The sequence below is a fragment of the Rhinolophus sinicus genome, linkage group LG01, assembly GCF_036562045.2.
Source record: "Rhinolophus sinicus isolate RSC01 linkage group LG01, ASM3656204v1, whole genome shotgun sequence".
Taxonomy (NCBI): domain Eukaryota; kingdom Metazoa; phylum Chordata; class Mammalia; order Chiroptera; family Rhinolophidae; genus Rhinolophus; species Rhinolophus sinicus.
The window spans coordinates 115,145,028-115,160,733 of record NC_133751.1 but is presented as its reverse complement, the minus strand read 5'-3'; the positions used below and the strand labels follow the sequence as shown (position 1 = coordinate 115,160,733).

The 15,706-nt window shown below is 40.1% G+C and overlaps 1 protein-coding gene across 2 annotated transcripts in view; it reads right to left on the bottom strand.

The window, feature by feature from the left end:
• The window catches only part of CNTNAP5 (contactin associated protein family member 5), an 807,958-nt gene that overhangs the window by 149,591 nt on the left and 642,661 nt on the right, over window positions 1-15,706 (bottom strand). The gene's annotated exons all lie outside the window — the stretch shown is intronic.

The window sequence follows — 15,706 nt, the reverse complement described above, 5'->3', positions numbered from 1 at the left end:
TGGCTAACTGGCTACAGCTGACGGCCAATCAGCCACAGCTGACGGCCATCTACTACCCGAGCCAGCACTCCTCCACGTGAGGCCGAGAGCCTGTAAACTACTTTCTGGGGCTCTGCCCCCACAACTGGAATGGCAATTATAAAATCCATGGCCGGCTTCCAAAAACAAGGAGATTTTACAACTTCCCTAAGTCCTTCCAGAAACAGTTTGTAGAGTTTGCTGCTGCTTGTTCTGGCTAAGAGCACACACCTGCCCAGTGCAGCGTGATGTAACATTAAACATCGCCTCTCTTGCCATAAAGAGATCAGCTATCTCAGAAACTAACCCAAAATAGGCATAATTCCCTGTGAAATCACTCCGGGGACTTGTTTTAGACACCTGCCAAAGTATTTAATCAGCTTGGGATGATTCTTACCAACTTTTAACTCTAGGTAAAAACAAATCTTTACAGTTACTGGTTTGGTGCTTTTCATTTTGGTCTATGTTTTAAACATCTTGGTAGTTAAGGACTCTAGCTTTGTCTTTGCTAATTATGCAAATAGGAAACTGACTGGTCACCCTTTCACAACAAATTTAAAAAGCAATAGAGTTAAGCTATTGGTTTTTCTCTCTTTTTAAGTTGTGATTTTGAACTCATGGTAAGAACATACCATTAAACTAAGAGTAAAAACAGATGTGGGTAAGAAACTGGCATTAAATTAATAAACATTTTGAAGCAGCAACATATCAAAGGATATTTTTCCCACACAACACCCCTATACAGTGGGTGTCAGTATTCTCATTTACAAATGAGGGAACTGAGGCTCAGAGATATTAGGTAATTTGCCTAAGGGCCACCGGGCAGAAGGGGCAAGGGTGTAGTCACACACTCGGTACCTAGCCCATGTGTAAAATTAACAAGGATGTCATCAACACATGTCAATCTGAGCTGAACTGAATCAGATGAGGCAGTCCAAGGACGCACACAAATGCCCTGGACTCACCCCCCTCGAGCCCCCCGCCCGCCCCATCAGCCTCAGTGAAACACAGGGCGGGTCATCTTGCCTGTACTTGGGAACTGGGAGATAGCACCATGCTCCCACATTCAGGCAAAGTATATGATGCAGCATTTGCTAATAAGAACACAAAGTAGCCGAGTAACATTGGTTCTCTCTCTGTATCCACAAAGAGGTCAACAAAACACTCAAAAATGCTCAGAATCAACATTATATTTCATCATCATTTACATATCACTTACAACTCTGAATTTAGAGACAAGAAAAATAATATTCCAAAGTATTAATTTGGGAAGCTTAGCAAAGACCAAATAGTGTGATAAAGTGCTTTGGAAGCAGATTTGTTCTGGAATATCAGGTCCCAAGCTCCTGGCTGTGTTAGTTTAGGCAAATCACTTTACTTCTGAGACTCCCCAGTGTCCTCAGTTTTAAAATGGAGATAATGAATATATCACAGAGTTGCAGAGAGGATTAAATGAGATTACATAGTCACTTAGCATGGTGTCTGATCTATGGTAAATGCTGAAAACTGGTAGCAGTAACACTCATTTTACTTGTCATCTGGACTAAGACTTTTGTTTCTATTTGAAAGCACGTCTCTGAATGTTACACAGACACAATCAACGTTAAGTCGTCACATTTCAATATCTTTTCTGGAAGAGATTTCAAACCAAATTCCAAGTAGTGAAAGGAACAGACCAACTCACATCTGCTCCTGAAGTAACTCTGTATTTCTGTAGGATTCATTTCTCTCCATTTTAATTTTCAAGGTGAAATGGTAAATTCTGAAGTCTGCCCATCAATGCTAACTACTGCCTCCCTTACAGACTATGTCATCTTGCCTACAACAATTTTCTGTCCTTGTGTCAAAGTGTTGGAATATTTAAATAACACTCTAACAATAAAAATCTTTTCCAGGTAAAGGGAAAACAAAAATCCTTCACATTTAGTTTGATGTTGCAATTCACATTACCAAAAATACTTTTTATCTAAAAACTAAAAAAGTAAATTAATGAATGAAACCACTCTCCAAAGTTGTTTAATGGGATAAACAGATACAAAACTCAAGTGCCTACAGGGACCAGGAAAGGAATAAAAATGAGTGAAGCCAGCTTTGTGTTAGATGATAAATGGAACCTGACACACAGCTTCACTCTCAGGAGGAGAGAGAGAGAGAGAGAGAGAGAGGGAGATGGGTAGAAAGTAGGTGTTCTATTTAAAGGAAAGAGCCATATCCATTAGTGACAGGTAATTATGCTATTTATGAGTATAAGGTAGCCTAGCCTTCTTCAGTATTAATGTAAAACTTTTTCATTTTTAAATCTTGACAATGAATTTTTTTTTTTTTTTAAAGTGTATGGTGGGAATGAACCAACACTGTATTGGTCAATAAAATGCAGGTGAGAAATGTTTTTAGCTTACAGGCAACCTGGGCATCAAGGAGACCTTGCACATGTATTCATGCTTTTAGGATCACTGTGATGCTGGGTCTCAGATCCCGCTCCCCACACCAGAACGCAGGATTTGGTGAGGCCAAAAAGCAGCCACAGACAGGGGAGGCATACCATTATATTCTCGATGGTGGCTGGTTGAGACACAAAGCCAACATCCTCCAGTACCCCAATGAGAGGTCTTCCTGCACCCCCGTCTTGCTGGCAGCCGGGCGAGACACAGGAAGTAGGATCAACACGATCCACAATCCATAATCTGCCTGCTAACCCCACTTGCTAGCCGCAATCTGCCATCCGCTTCTCTGCCAACCAACCAACCCCCTAGCTTAGCCATGGTAGTTATATTAGTGGCTAATGGATAATCGGTAACAGCTGATGGCCAGTCACAGTGGATGGATGACCATCTAATAACCAAGCCAGCACCTTTCCATGTGAGGCCAAGAGCCTGGAAACTATTCTCTGGGACTCTGTCCCCACAATCACATTGAGAATAAGATTGGATTTAATTCAATTTGTGAGTGATAGGTATGATTGAAACCTTTCCAAGCATTAATTGGTAGAATAATTAGGGGGTGGGTGGTGGTGGTAGATTTTGGCCACAAGAAAATGATACCAATTATGGTGGTTCCTGTTGATAGGCCAGGAGTCCACAGTTGTAGATCTGACTTTTTACACTTAACTTTTCTTTTTGTTTGAACTCACCTTCGCAAGGGCGAATGCTTTAAGACTTTGTCTTCCTTTGGAATATATGAGACTCTACATTAGGGTAGAGTACTTATGTACTTTTTAAGTACAGAAGTGATTGTGTTATCATTTGAATCAGACCGCCCTGCATTGAATAAATGTGCCTAAACAGACTCATCGTATAGTGTCAGTGAGGTTGTCATGCCGGGTGGCATGCGGGGTCTCAGCTCCTACTCCCCACATAAGAACACAGGATATGGTGAGGCCAAAAAGGAGCACCCATGGAGCCATAGACAGGGGAGTCATACCACTGTAGTCTCCCTGGCGGCTGGGTTGGAGACACAGGAAGCAGGAGCCACACTATCCGCAACCTGCCATCTACTTGTCTCTGCCAACCAACCTCAACCTCACTTGCTAGCTGCAATCTGCCGTGCTAATTGCAATCTTCTCTTTCTAGGTCAGCCACCATCTTCTTGCTAGCCCCCATTTGCTGCTAGCGTAGCCACAGCAGATATATTAGTGGCCAACAGCTCACTGGTTGCAGCTGATGGCCAACTAGTCACAGCTGATGGCCATCCAATCACAGTTGATGGCCATTTACTACCTGAGCCAGCACCTTTCCACGTGAGGCTGAGAGCCTGGAAACTGCACTCCTATCTCTCTCCCCACAGAGGTCACTTTGGGCCTCAGTTTCCTTATCTCTTATAATACTAATTTGATATTGTTGTACAAATCAAAAGACAATGTATATATAACAGTTAACCCACTGATTGTTACATCTTAGGGACTCAATACATAATTGTTGAAATTCCCAGGAAAATTGGAAATTAAAATGCAAAGTACAAAGAATTTTTAAAAGGAAAATAAGAAAGGGAGCCCCTGTTGATGAATGATGAATGGCAGGCCAGCCAGAGATTCCGGCATATGGAGGTTCCAAGGACATAAGGAATAGACGCGCGGTCCTCCAGTTACACAAATGACCTACCTAATAAAAAAAAGTGTGCATTAAGAAAAAGACTTGAGAAAAACATTCTCAAGAGCAAAAGTATGGCACAGATTTACTCAATGTGGTCTCCTCTGGGTTTATTATCTGAATCTTGGGATTTTACCAAATTCAGGATTACAGAACACAACAGGGACCTCTGAATTCTCTAGTGTATCATTAAAGTGTGGTGGAAAGTCACATGCTCCCATTTGTTTCATCAGCCAATTTTAGTTAACTGATGCTCTGTAAGCTTCTTTTAGTAGAATCATCTGGGTGACTGAGCCTATAAAGGGAGTTCCTTTTTCTTCTTTTTTTTATGTCCTTCTCTTTTTTCAGTTACTCAAAAGTAAGAAGTTAAACGTTATGCATATGGGGGCAGAGCCCCAGAAAGTAGTTTCCAGGCTCTCGGCCTCACGTGGAGGAGTGCTGGCTCGGGTAGTAGATGGCCGTCAGCTGTGGCTGATTGGCCGTCAGCTGTAGCCAGTTAGCCAATTAGCCGCTAATATAACTGCTGCGGCTACGGAGGAGAGCCGAGGAGAGTAGAGGAGAGTGAAAGAGAGTCGTCGGTGGGTTGCAGACAAAACGGACAGCAGGTCGCACATCCAGTGAACCCAGCCTCCAGTGAGACCGTAGTGGTATGACTCCCCTACCTATGGCTCCGTGGGTGTTCCTTTTTGGCCTCACCATATCCTGCATTCTTGTGTGGAGAGCGGGAGCAGAGACCCTGCAGGCCTCCCCACACGACAATGCATAAGGTAGGAAAACCTAGGAATTATGCAAAGAACTCCAGGACTTCAGCTCTCTTGGCAGCCCTTGTGGGAATCTCAGTTGATTAGCCTCAAGACACTTTGTCCACCCTTCCCTTGGTTGGATGAAATCATGCCTTCCATTTCCCATGGCTGCAAAGGGGGAATGGCCAGTCAGAGGCCCAGAAGCAGCTCTGCAAGTCTTAAAAAGGGTGTGTGTGTATTGATGCTTGCCAATAATTCTATCCTCACTTTGGTTAAGGCAATTATTTTCCTTTTGTCTTCCTTCTGAGGATATCCAGAGAAAAGAGACATGGGGATTAGATGACAAGAAGCTCAAAATGAGCTAAAGGGTCACTTGGTTGCCCAAAAGAGCCAATGGAAGCATTGACTATTCATATACACAAGTCCACACCTGGAGGTAGTATCTATTCAGCCCTGCCCCACACCGACCACACCACAGCTGGAGTCTTGTTTTCAGTGCCTGGCAAAACAAGACAAGTTTGGCATGAACTTGAAAATTCCAGAAACTATATTTCTTCTATAAACATTCTAGAAACTTGAGACCATAGAGCTCATCTCACGTACATGTGAGAATATAAAATTAAGTCTTATTAGATAAATACAGCCAAAGATTACACAATTTTACTTTATTGTTAAGAAATTAAAATGGCCCTCAAGATGTTATGGGTATACAATTGATTAAAAAAAGCACTACCACCGATGAAGATTTGGGAGGCATCATTTGATTAATGTGTTCTGGATATGAACAAAATAAGCATCAGTAGTGCCATGAAAGTTCTTCACAGAACTCTCCACATCCTTCCTTCTATCTCATCTTGCTCCTCTCCCTTATCCTCCTCAAAGTACCACAATCAGCCTTTCTCCCTTCGCTCCATGGTAACTTCTCTCACTGAACTGCTAATTGGCATGGAATATGTCAGACCCTAACTTATCTTCTTTCCTTTCTCACACACACACACACACACACACACACACACACACACACCCTTTTTTTGTAAAATAAATTATATATATATATATATATATATATATATATATATATATATATATAGTCATCCCAATGACCCAACTAAGCTCTCCTTTCTATGTTAACATTAGTCATCTGTAACGAATGTGCCCAAATTGCCTCCATTTGTCACTTTCCCCAGGAATTGGCAGTCTTATTGTCTGCGTTACTCAATTATGTGAATGCCCTGGCTGTGTGCCCCTAGTTGCTCAGTCCGGACCCGTACAGACCTTCATCTCTCATTTTTCTGCACATCCTTGCTCGTTCTTGGTCAACGACTCCCACCCATCTCACTGTATGTCTCTCCGTTCAGCTGCCCTATCTTCCTCCTCCTGACCTCGATTTTATTTGGACGTCTCACTCTGCCTGGGGCTTTGCTCTGGTGACTAACCCAGCTCCCTGCTGCTAATCTCTCTGCTTGCTTCAATCTCATTCTTCTCCACACTACACCCAGACACACACTTATAAATGTGAACCAGGATACATTCATGATTGCTTAAACCCTTTGAAGGGGTCTCCATTTCTTACAAGTACAATCCAAATTCCAAATACTTACCATAACAAATAGTGTGAATGACCCTCAACTGACTGCCTCAACCGGGAGGACTGCAAGGCTCATAACACCAGCATGGACCAGGGAGCTGTGTCCTACACAACTAGACTGAGAAACAATGGCTTGAACCGGAGTGGGGGAGGGGAGGCGGAAGAAGTGGGGAAAATAGTGTGAAAAATAAAATGCTATTTATAATCTCAATGGCTGTGGGGACAGAGCCAGGAGTGCAGTTTCCAGGCTCTCAGCCTCACGTGGAAAGGTGCTGGCTCGGGTAGTAGATGGCCGATGGCTGTGGCTAGTTGGCCATCAGCTGTAGCCAGTTAGCCAATTGGCCACTGATATAACTGCCACAGCTGCGCTGATTGGTGAGTCGAGGAGAGTCGGTCAGTTGGCAGGCAGAAAAGCGGACAGCAGGTCGCAGGTCTTGTGAATCCAGCCTCCAGTGAGACCACAGTGGTATGACTCCCCTACCTATGGCCCAGTGGGTGTTCCTTTTTGGCCTAGCCACATCCTGAGTTCTTATGGGGGGAGTGGGAGCTGAAACCCAGCAGGCCGCCCCACATGACAATGGCCTTTTACAGAGAGGAGTTCATTCTTAAAACCAGGATCCCTAAGTTCGAGGCATTGCTTGAGTTGGGGCCTCTATTTCTGAAACCTACTGATGGCTCTGGGGTTTGTCTGACAACCTCAGGTCACTGAAGCTTATCTCATGTAATTCTCAGAACAACCCTATGATGTTGTTATAAGCATTCCCTGCCTTGTATAGGAGAGGAATCTAGGGTTCGGAAGGGATGGCTAAATTTCTCAGCGTGCATCATTTGCAAGTGGAGAACCCAGGCGTTGAAGGGCAGAGCCTTTACTGAAACCACCACACTCCTGTCCTCCAGGCCAGGTCTCACTCCCACAGAGAGCAGCTCTCTGGTGAGTGTGAGTGGAAGCTGTCATTTCCCACATTTAGTCTGCATCTTCTCAGGGCAGTTCTGGGGTGACAGCACAAGCCCTGAGTCCTTGAACTGTCCTCCTGAGTCTCAGACTGACTGTCCCCACTCTGTTCACACAGGTTTTCTCCACACAAGATACAATTCAATTGATTAGGTTTCATTTTACTAATTTGCAATCATTGTCCAGGCCTATGATCCCTGAGATTCCACAGGGTCACCTTGACAGGGGTTCTGGGAGTCCACAAACTCTTTGGTTACACATTTACACACAATCTTATTTCTATTGTGGTCAGACCCATCCATTAAGTGAACTTTCAGAGGGCAGCCATGTTTGGGGGAGGGGCCTTCAGTGTTCTTTTTTCATTTCTCCTAGGGTTTGATGGCTGGATGATACCTTTGATTGTTGCGGTATGCTATTTAATTCTTTATACTATTGCATATATTTATACTTTTCTTAGAAATTAATTTAATTTTTATAAATAAATGTTGCCTCATAGTGTAAGATACTGTAAACTAGAAAGAATAATAAAAATGATGCCTAGCACATTTTTGAGAATGAAATATATGGTACATCTGTTAGATGTACAAATTATTGCTAACTCATCCAGTTCTTCCCAGAGATGTATGTGTGTGTGTGTGTGTGTGTGTGTGTGTGTGTATATATATATTTAGTAAAACGGGAACCTGAATCTCAGAGAGGCTAAGTGATTTAGGCTCTATTGTTAATAAGTGATAAATCCAGGATTTGGTCATCCCATTACATGATAAAATATTACTTAGAGATAAATTACACCATACATCTAGAAAATGAGGGTGCTACTGGCCAAAGTAGTTACAATTGTGTGTGTTCTAAGTGTATTACATGTATTAGCTCATAATGTTTTCACTGAAAACCTATATGGTATATGGCATATTTGCAAAGGAAATAGAACTATTTCTCTCCCTCCTCCTCCTCCTCCTGCTTTTCTCCCTCCTCTTCCTTCTTCTTAATGATAAAGACTCTATGCTTTGAAAAAAATGCAGACCATGGGATTTATTTGCAATTTGCTGAGAGTGTTCCACGGACTTTGGGAGCAGTGCCAGGCATGGTAGAAATGACAAACTGAGAGAGAAAACATGAGGAAGAACACAGTATCCCCGGGGTTCCATCAGAGCTCTCGACACCTGGCTAAGGGTTCCAGCAAGTTCTGAGCAAAAAGAGGTTGTCACTAATGTCTCCCTGTGTAGCCTTGTTTTGACACTAGTGAGTTCTGCATACGCCTGTGCTGCGGGTCCCTCCTCAGGGACTGGACCATTTCCCCCCTGAGTCAGGGCCACCAGTTCTGAACTGACTCCCCTGTGGTCTGTACATAGTCCTAAGGCCCTTCAGCAGTTGGGCCACGTCTATCAAAATAGAAAAATGGGTCATTTAACAACTCTAAGCTAGGAATCTATGCAATAGAAAGAATAATTTTGAAAGTGGAAAAAAGTATAAATCAAGATTCAAAAGTATTCATTACAGCATTTTTTCTAATGGTGGAAAATCACTTACACATAAAAGGTTTATCATAAAGGAGTGCTAAAATGTGTAATGATAAAACTATACTATGGGGTGTATTTTAGCCATGAAAGTGGGCAAGGTGCACTCATTTTCATGCTTATTTAATGATGCCAAGTGAAAGCTCTCCAAGACATATTTTATGTGAAAAAGCAAGTTGCAGAATAATATGATTAATACAATCTCATATTTAGTAAAGAAAAAACAAGCTTACATGTTAATAAATATGGTATATGTGTAGGAAGATATTTATATGTAGAAGTACCTTGCATGCTCAACTATTATTTCTAGGTGTTGGATTTTACATATGGGGCAGAAGTGAGATGATTCCAAGTGGTGGTAAAGGAAGAGCTTCTACTTTTTAAATTAAATAATCTGAAATATTTAAATTTTTGCAAGATGATGTACCTATTTTTTTAATAAAAACTCCTAAAATTAAGAAGAAAAAAAAAAGGAAAAACACTTCCCTTATGCATTATTAAATACAGACACCTAAATTGGGTGGATCAAACCTGACAATTGTAAGCGAACTTATAGAGTAGTTTGCTATTGTTAGGTGAGTAATGCTATATCCTTGGTGTTAAGTAGGAAAATTAAAACAGAAGCCAGAATCTTATTGTACATTTAAGTTGAATTATAATATTTTGGTGTATGATAATAGTCCAAATCAAAATGTTGTAAAAATGTACTATAAAAATGCAAATTCTCAGTCTTGATACTGTCTTTGATTTCTATCTGTACTCACAACTTTGCAATTACCTAAGTAACACGACTCCACAGATAATTTAGAAATAGTATATTTGTACAGCTTGACAGATAACATTTTAATTGTTTCCACTAAGTATAAAAAAGAAGTATTTTATAGCTATGTTGTTTTTTGTAGAACCAACGGGCCTTAAATTGTTTATATAATATTAGTTATTTTCCCAATAGATGAGAGGATGGTGGTATCATTAAATAAAAACAAACACACAAACAAGCAAATAAACTTATTAATGCTACCTTTGGCAAAATATAAATATAAACTATTTTATTCCATCTAGAATTCTATAAGATAATGATGTGATATGTTGGTTTTTGTATTATCAACCTCTGGTTATAAGTTCTTTTTCTTTATTTTTGCATTGTTTCTTCTTGAGTGTGTGATGCCTCCTATTCTCTCCAAACAGACACACTACAAACATTCTGTCTGAAAACAAAAACAATCTGAAATCTAGTCTTGGGATCATTAGTGTAAACATGACAGTATCAAGTTCCTCCAGGATATATACTTTAAGTGAAAATTTAATGACTAAAACAGCAGACTGTAACTACCAAGTGGAGGGAGAGCACATTTGGCCAGAAGAGAGGTTGGGGAGAAAGGAAATAACTCTATTTATTATTATTTTTTCATTAATTCACTCAGCAGTTAATACATGAAGGACATACCATGTGCCAAGCATACTCCTCTCCAACATGAGGTAATGGCTTCATTACATTTCTAGGTGCATGTGAAATTTCAGGGACCGAGTGAGTAAAACCCCATATGAAATTCATAATTTCTGCCTGCTTGGGGCAAGGTCACTTCCAAAACTCAGTAACCAGTGGACTAGTTCATAAACAGATTTAAAAATAACAAAATTCAACAAGCAGAAATTGTATATATATATATTTTTTTAATGAGCTAAAGCCTTAGTGTGTACCGAGGTGATCCCTTTCTCTCTCTCAAGAGTCAGAATCCCCTTGGTAATATCTAGGATATTACCAAGTATGAAGAACCCTCACTGAACCACGTCTGGCAATGTCAGGGGTGAAGGTCTTGAGGAAATCAAAGAAGGTCTGAGAGATCAATGAACAGCCAGTATGAGGAAACAGCCAAGCCCTAACCCTTTGTATGCATCCAGCATCATCCTCCTAAATGCAATTGTCTCATTCATTCTCATGGGAAAGAAATGAAGGGCTTTTGTGGAGGTTAAGGTCCAAGGACTGGATTAGACACCAATAACAAAAGTGGCAGAAAAATGTATAGAAATATAACTTTTGGAGCAGAGTGATCACTTCTAACTACTCTTTGATAACCAGGAGAAAACAAATCTATAGCAAAATGTTTAAACATATCAGAATTTAAATCTTACACCATTTTCATTCCCTATTTTGTGCCACATCTCTTTATACAAGTGTGTAGGAAGAGCAAAGAACTGAATTACTAAAAATCAAATAAATATGTCTGCATTTTCTTATAAATACAAGAGAGCTTTACTTTAGTACCACCTGGATGTTTGAATGAGAAAACCCCCATTTGGCCCATGTGCCATCACCAAGAGGCACATTTTGGACCACCTACCTGCCTCCTCCAACTTGCCACCCAAACCATCCTTTGTATCCCTGTACACCATGGTTTGTAATCATGCACTATCATTTTTTTTTATATCCATCTACAATCATTCCTTGTATCTCTATTAGTATCCCTCCATGGGGATGACAGTTTTCCCATTTTCCACATAGCCCAATACTTTCCTGTACTAGTGTCTCCATGCTGAATCTATCACTGGTTTTCTTTCCTACTTTCAACAGTCCATCAGTCCAAAGTAGTTAGATAAGAAAATACCTGATAAGGAGGATTTCAATAGGTTGAATCACTAAGTTGAAGACAGAAGTTCCTTTGCAAACAATCATTGACTATCAAACTGTTATTCATGACAAGTTTTCTCATTTCTTATTTTTTCCTCCCTGCTTAATTCTTTGGCTGGGGTATAAACCCCTAGAAAAGTGACTCCATAGTACACCTGATTTAGATGTCTAGCTGGGGCTTCCCTTAACTCTCAGACAGGACTGTGCTTTTGGTATTCATTAAGTGACTTCTTTTTTTTTTTTTTCTCCCTCCACTTATATCCATTTTATGAGCTGCCTCAGTTTAACCCATACTCACAACACACTCCTTTTCCTCCTTTATTTAGGGCTCATTGAAATATATGACCACAAGTTATTCAGTTATGGAGGTTTACTAAAGTATTATTAATTACCAGAGGCTTAGAAGGTAGATGAGACTGAAAAGCCTGACATTGCAAAAAGAAAGGTACACACTGCTGTGATGTGACTTAAGAGGCCCAGGGAGAGGTCTCACTAGCTGCCATGAGTCAAAATCCCAACTTAGCAGTTCTTCTGGTGTAGTCAGCAAGAGCAAACTTGGATTCAGCTGGAACTCAACTCTGCCCTTTTAGTCATGTGACCTTAACCATTTATCATCTCAGCCTCAGTTTCCTTTTCTGGGGAAAGGAGATTATGAACCAACCTCAAGGGTTGTTGGGGTGATTATATGAGATAGATTAAATAATAAGAAAACTTCAGTGTATGATAGATTAACATTTTTAAGTGACATTATCTAGGAATTGTAATATATTAAACTGCTATCTACTAGATGCTATAGCAGCCCAAATCAGTTTTCAGATTCACTTTACTAAGAGCAGAAACTTAAGGAAAGTTTACAAGGGAAAAATACCTGAGGTTTCTTAGGAGCAACAGTGATACTTAAAAGGGCATGATTGTCTGAAACAAAAAATCTGAAATGTGTGGAAAGCCAGATTGATCACATGTTAATGAAGAATGAGGCTGAAAAATGTTAAGTAACATGATTAACTACTTCACAATTTTGTTATTTTTTGTGCTTTTGGTAGTTTTCCTTGTGCAGTAAATAATAGATTTGAATCAATAAAAATGAGTGCATTTCCACTAGGCTCTGCTGTGTTTTATATCTGAAAGTGTAGTCTATTTCTGCAATCTTTTTTACAAAGCTTTCTCATTGTTATTTTACATACAAGGAACTTTATGATCTGGATTTGACTTCCTTCCTTGCCTTCATCTCTTATAAATTCTTCACACGAAAACTGTGCAACAACCAAACCTACATGCTTGTGTTTGGGGAAAGTGGTGATGTTGATATTGTTTCACATTTCCCTGTCTGAGAACACAGAGGTTTCACCTGCCTGTACTAAACTAACCTTAGGTGACTTCTGATTCTTCGAAATTTACCTCTTTCCTTGAAATCTAACTAATCTAAGCCCATGTGCTCTCTAAGTCTGGGACTATCTACGTTTATCTTTATTACAAAATTCATCTCACTGGTCCATGTATTGCTAACTAACTAGCTTTTATCTTTCCTTTTTACTGTGCTGCATATCCCTCAAGGTCAGGGACTATAACATTCTTGACTTTCTCCGCACAGTGGACTACCTGTCTGGTGCACAGTAGACACTTGGTAAACATGTGAAAATGTCAGGTGGAGTAGTACATACAGTTGCTTCTATAACAAATTATTTTCCAGAATCATTCACAACAGACTATGACTTGTCCTAAGACAATGAGTGAAACCCAGAAGAGTTAATTCAGAATCTCAGCGTCTGCTCCCTCATGACAATGACAGAATGGACGTCCCCATCTCACCTGGATGTTGCCCTGAGAAGCCTAGCATGTTCCTCTGGTATGCCCCTGGGTGGAGTGGGCATCTGTACAAAGGGAAGGTCAAATCATTTCTCTTGATCTTTGGTAAGTTTGCTGTTGAACAAAACCTATATCTAAAATTAAATGCTAATGCCCTGATAGAGGTCACTTGCCTCCGAAAGTGGCAGGTGATGGGGCTTTCCCCTGGCTCTAAAGGAAATGGGAAGGGTTATGAAATATGCAATAACTCTGTTGATAGACGTATTGATGGCCCCAGAGTTTAAGGAAAAGCTGTTTTGAAGAGCTCTTCTGAGCATAGCCTAGACGATGAAGTTAAGTCAACATATGAGGGGTTCAAAGTTCACTGAACTAGTGGGCAAGTCAAAGGAGGAAGAAGCTGCAAGCTGAGGAGAAGCGATCAGCAATGGAAAGTGCTGTTTAAAAGAGTGTGGAGATAATTCAATCTGATAGTCTCATCTTCTACTTTTAAGTGATGTGATGTCATTCTCCACCACTGCCTCTCAGTGTTCAGCAAATTAAACTCCGCCCTGCTCAGTTGATCCCTAGAAAGGGAAGGCATGAAGCAGTAGGGAAAGGGCTCTATATGAAAGGGCTACACCATAGCGAATGAAACAGTAAGCAAAGATCAAAATTCACCCCGAAATAAAAAGAGTGAGAGTTGAAGGTAATTAGGAAAACACTTCCTCTTCCAAATAACTTTCCATATTCTACTTCCAATAACAACTTTAATGATTATACACAACAAAATGAAGATGTTTCCATTCAAGTCTGTGCATCTATAAATTTATAATATCTTGTATAATGAAGGAAATTTAAACAATTTAAGAAAAGAGTAAATTTAAGCTTCTGGTTGCAGAGAATTTTGAACATGTTTTCCTGGCAATACAACTGTGTAACCCTTCAACATACAGCTCTCAAGTTTATAGATGCCATTTTTTGATCACTTCTTCTCCTCAAAGGTCTTCTAAATGCATCTATCCATCTAACTACCACTGAATTTCTACTGTACAGGAGTTGGTCTTGAGGGACATAATGTTAAAAGAGACATAGTCTCCATTAGGGACATTGGATTTGCAGGCATCCATAATACTATGATGGAAGTCACTGCAGGGTAAAGGGGGGAGGGCAAAAAACGGGGACTCCATCCTACCTTCAGTCAACTTCATCTGAATTAACATATGTGACTATTTCTAGATTAGGAGAAGGCACCCAAGTAACTTGCCTTGGGGCCCAAGCAGCCCTACAGCATTATGAAAGAGTAGTCTATCTAGTAGAATCTGATGGAAACAAAGATTTGGTCCTTTCCTCACCAAAATGAGGTTTTGACTCAACCTTAAATTTCATTTGAAACAGTTCTTCCTGTTTAAAAGTGAAAGAAAAGTACTGAAAATACATTTCAACTGGGTTGAAAGCAGCTTTACTTAGGAATTCCTAATTCTATGAATCAGCATTTGATGAAGCAAGCAGAATTACAAAGCCAAAACTAAAGGATGTGTTAAATTCAAACGCATTTGTTTTTGTCAAAACAAAAGTGGGTTGGAAACAGAAACTCATAGACACAGACAATAGTTTAGTGATTACCAGAGGGTAAGGGGGGTGGGGGGTGAGAGATAAGGGTAAGGGGGATTAAATATATGGTGATGGAAGGAGAACTGACCCTGGGTGGTGAACACACAATGGGATTTATAGATGATGTATTACAGAATTGTACACCTGAAATCTGTGTAACTTTACTAACAATTGTCACCCCAATAAATTTAAAAAATAAATTAAAAAAAAATTATAAAAAGCACTGCCAAGAATAACTATTAAAAAAGTGAGTATACAAAAAAAAAAAAAAGTGGGTTGGAAATGATGTGTATGATGTGTGCATTATTTTTTGTAATCAATACAGTGAAAAACAAGCCATTCACCTGGGGAACAAAGGAAAAGTAGATGTTACAGACATGGGGGAAAGAAAGTAAACGGTATCTGATAGGTCATTTGGTGTGGGAGAGTGAGAGAATCTGGCCTCAGCTATACCCGTGTTCAAATTCTGGATCTGTCCAATCAATGCGTGTGACCTTGGGAAATTTATTTAACTTCTCTCCAATCCACATTCCTCAACCTTAAGACGAAAAACTGAGAAAATTATAAGGAATTAATAGGTTGTTATTGGATCAAATAGATGCTCATTAAATATAAATTCCCTTTGCTATATTTTTATTGGTGGTAATAAGGTAGGCTGGTGATTGAAACATCAGTGGGAATGCGAGCGAGAATGAAAAAACAGTCTGTATAAATTACACATCCCTGTCGCCAACATTCTCTCCTAAAACCTATACTCCGTGCATTAGAGAAACACTGA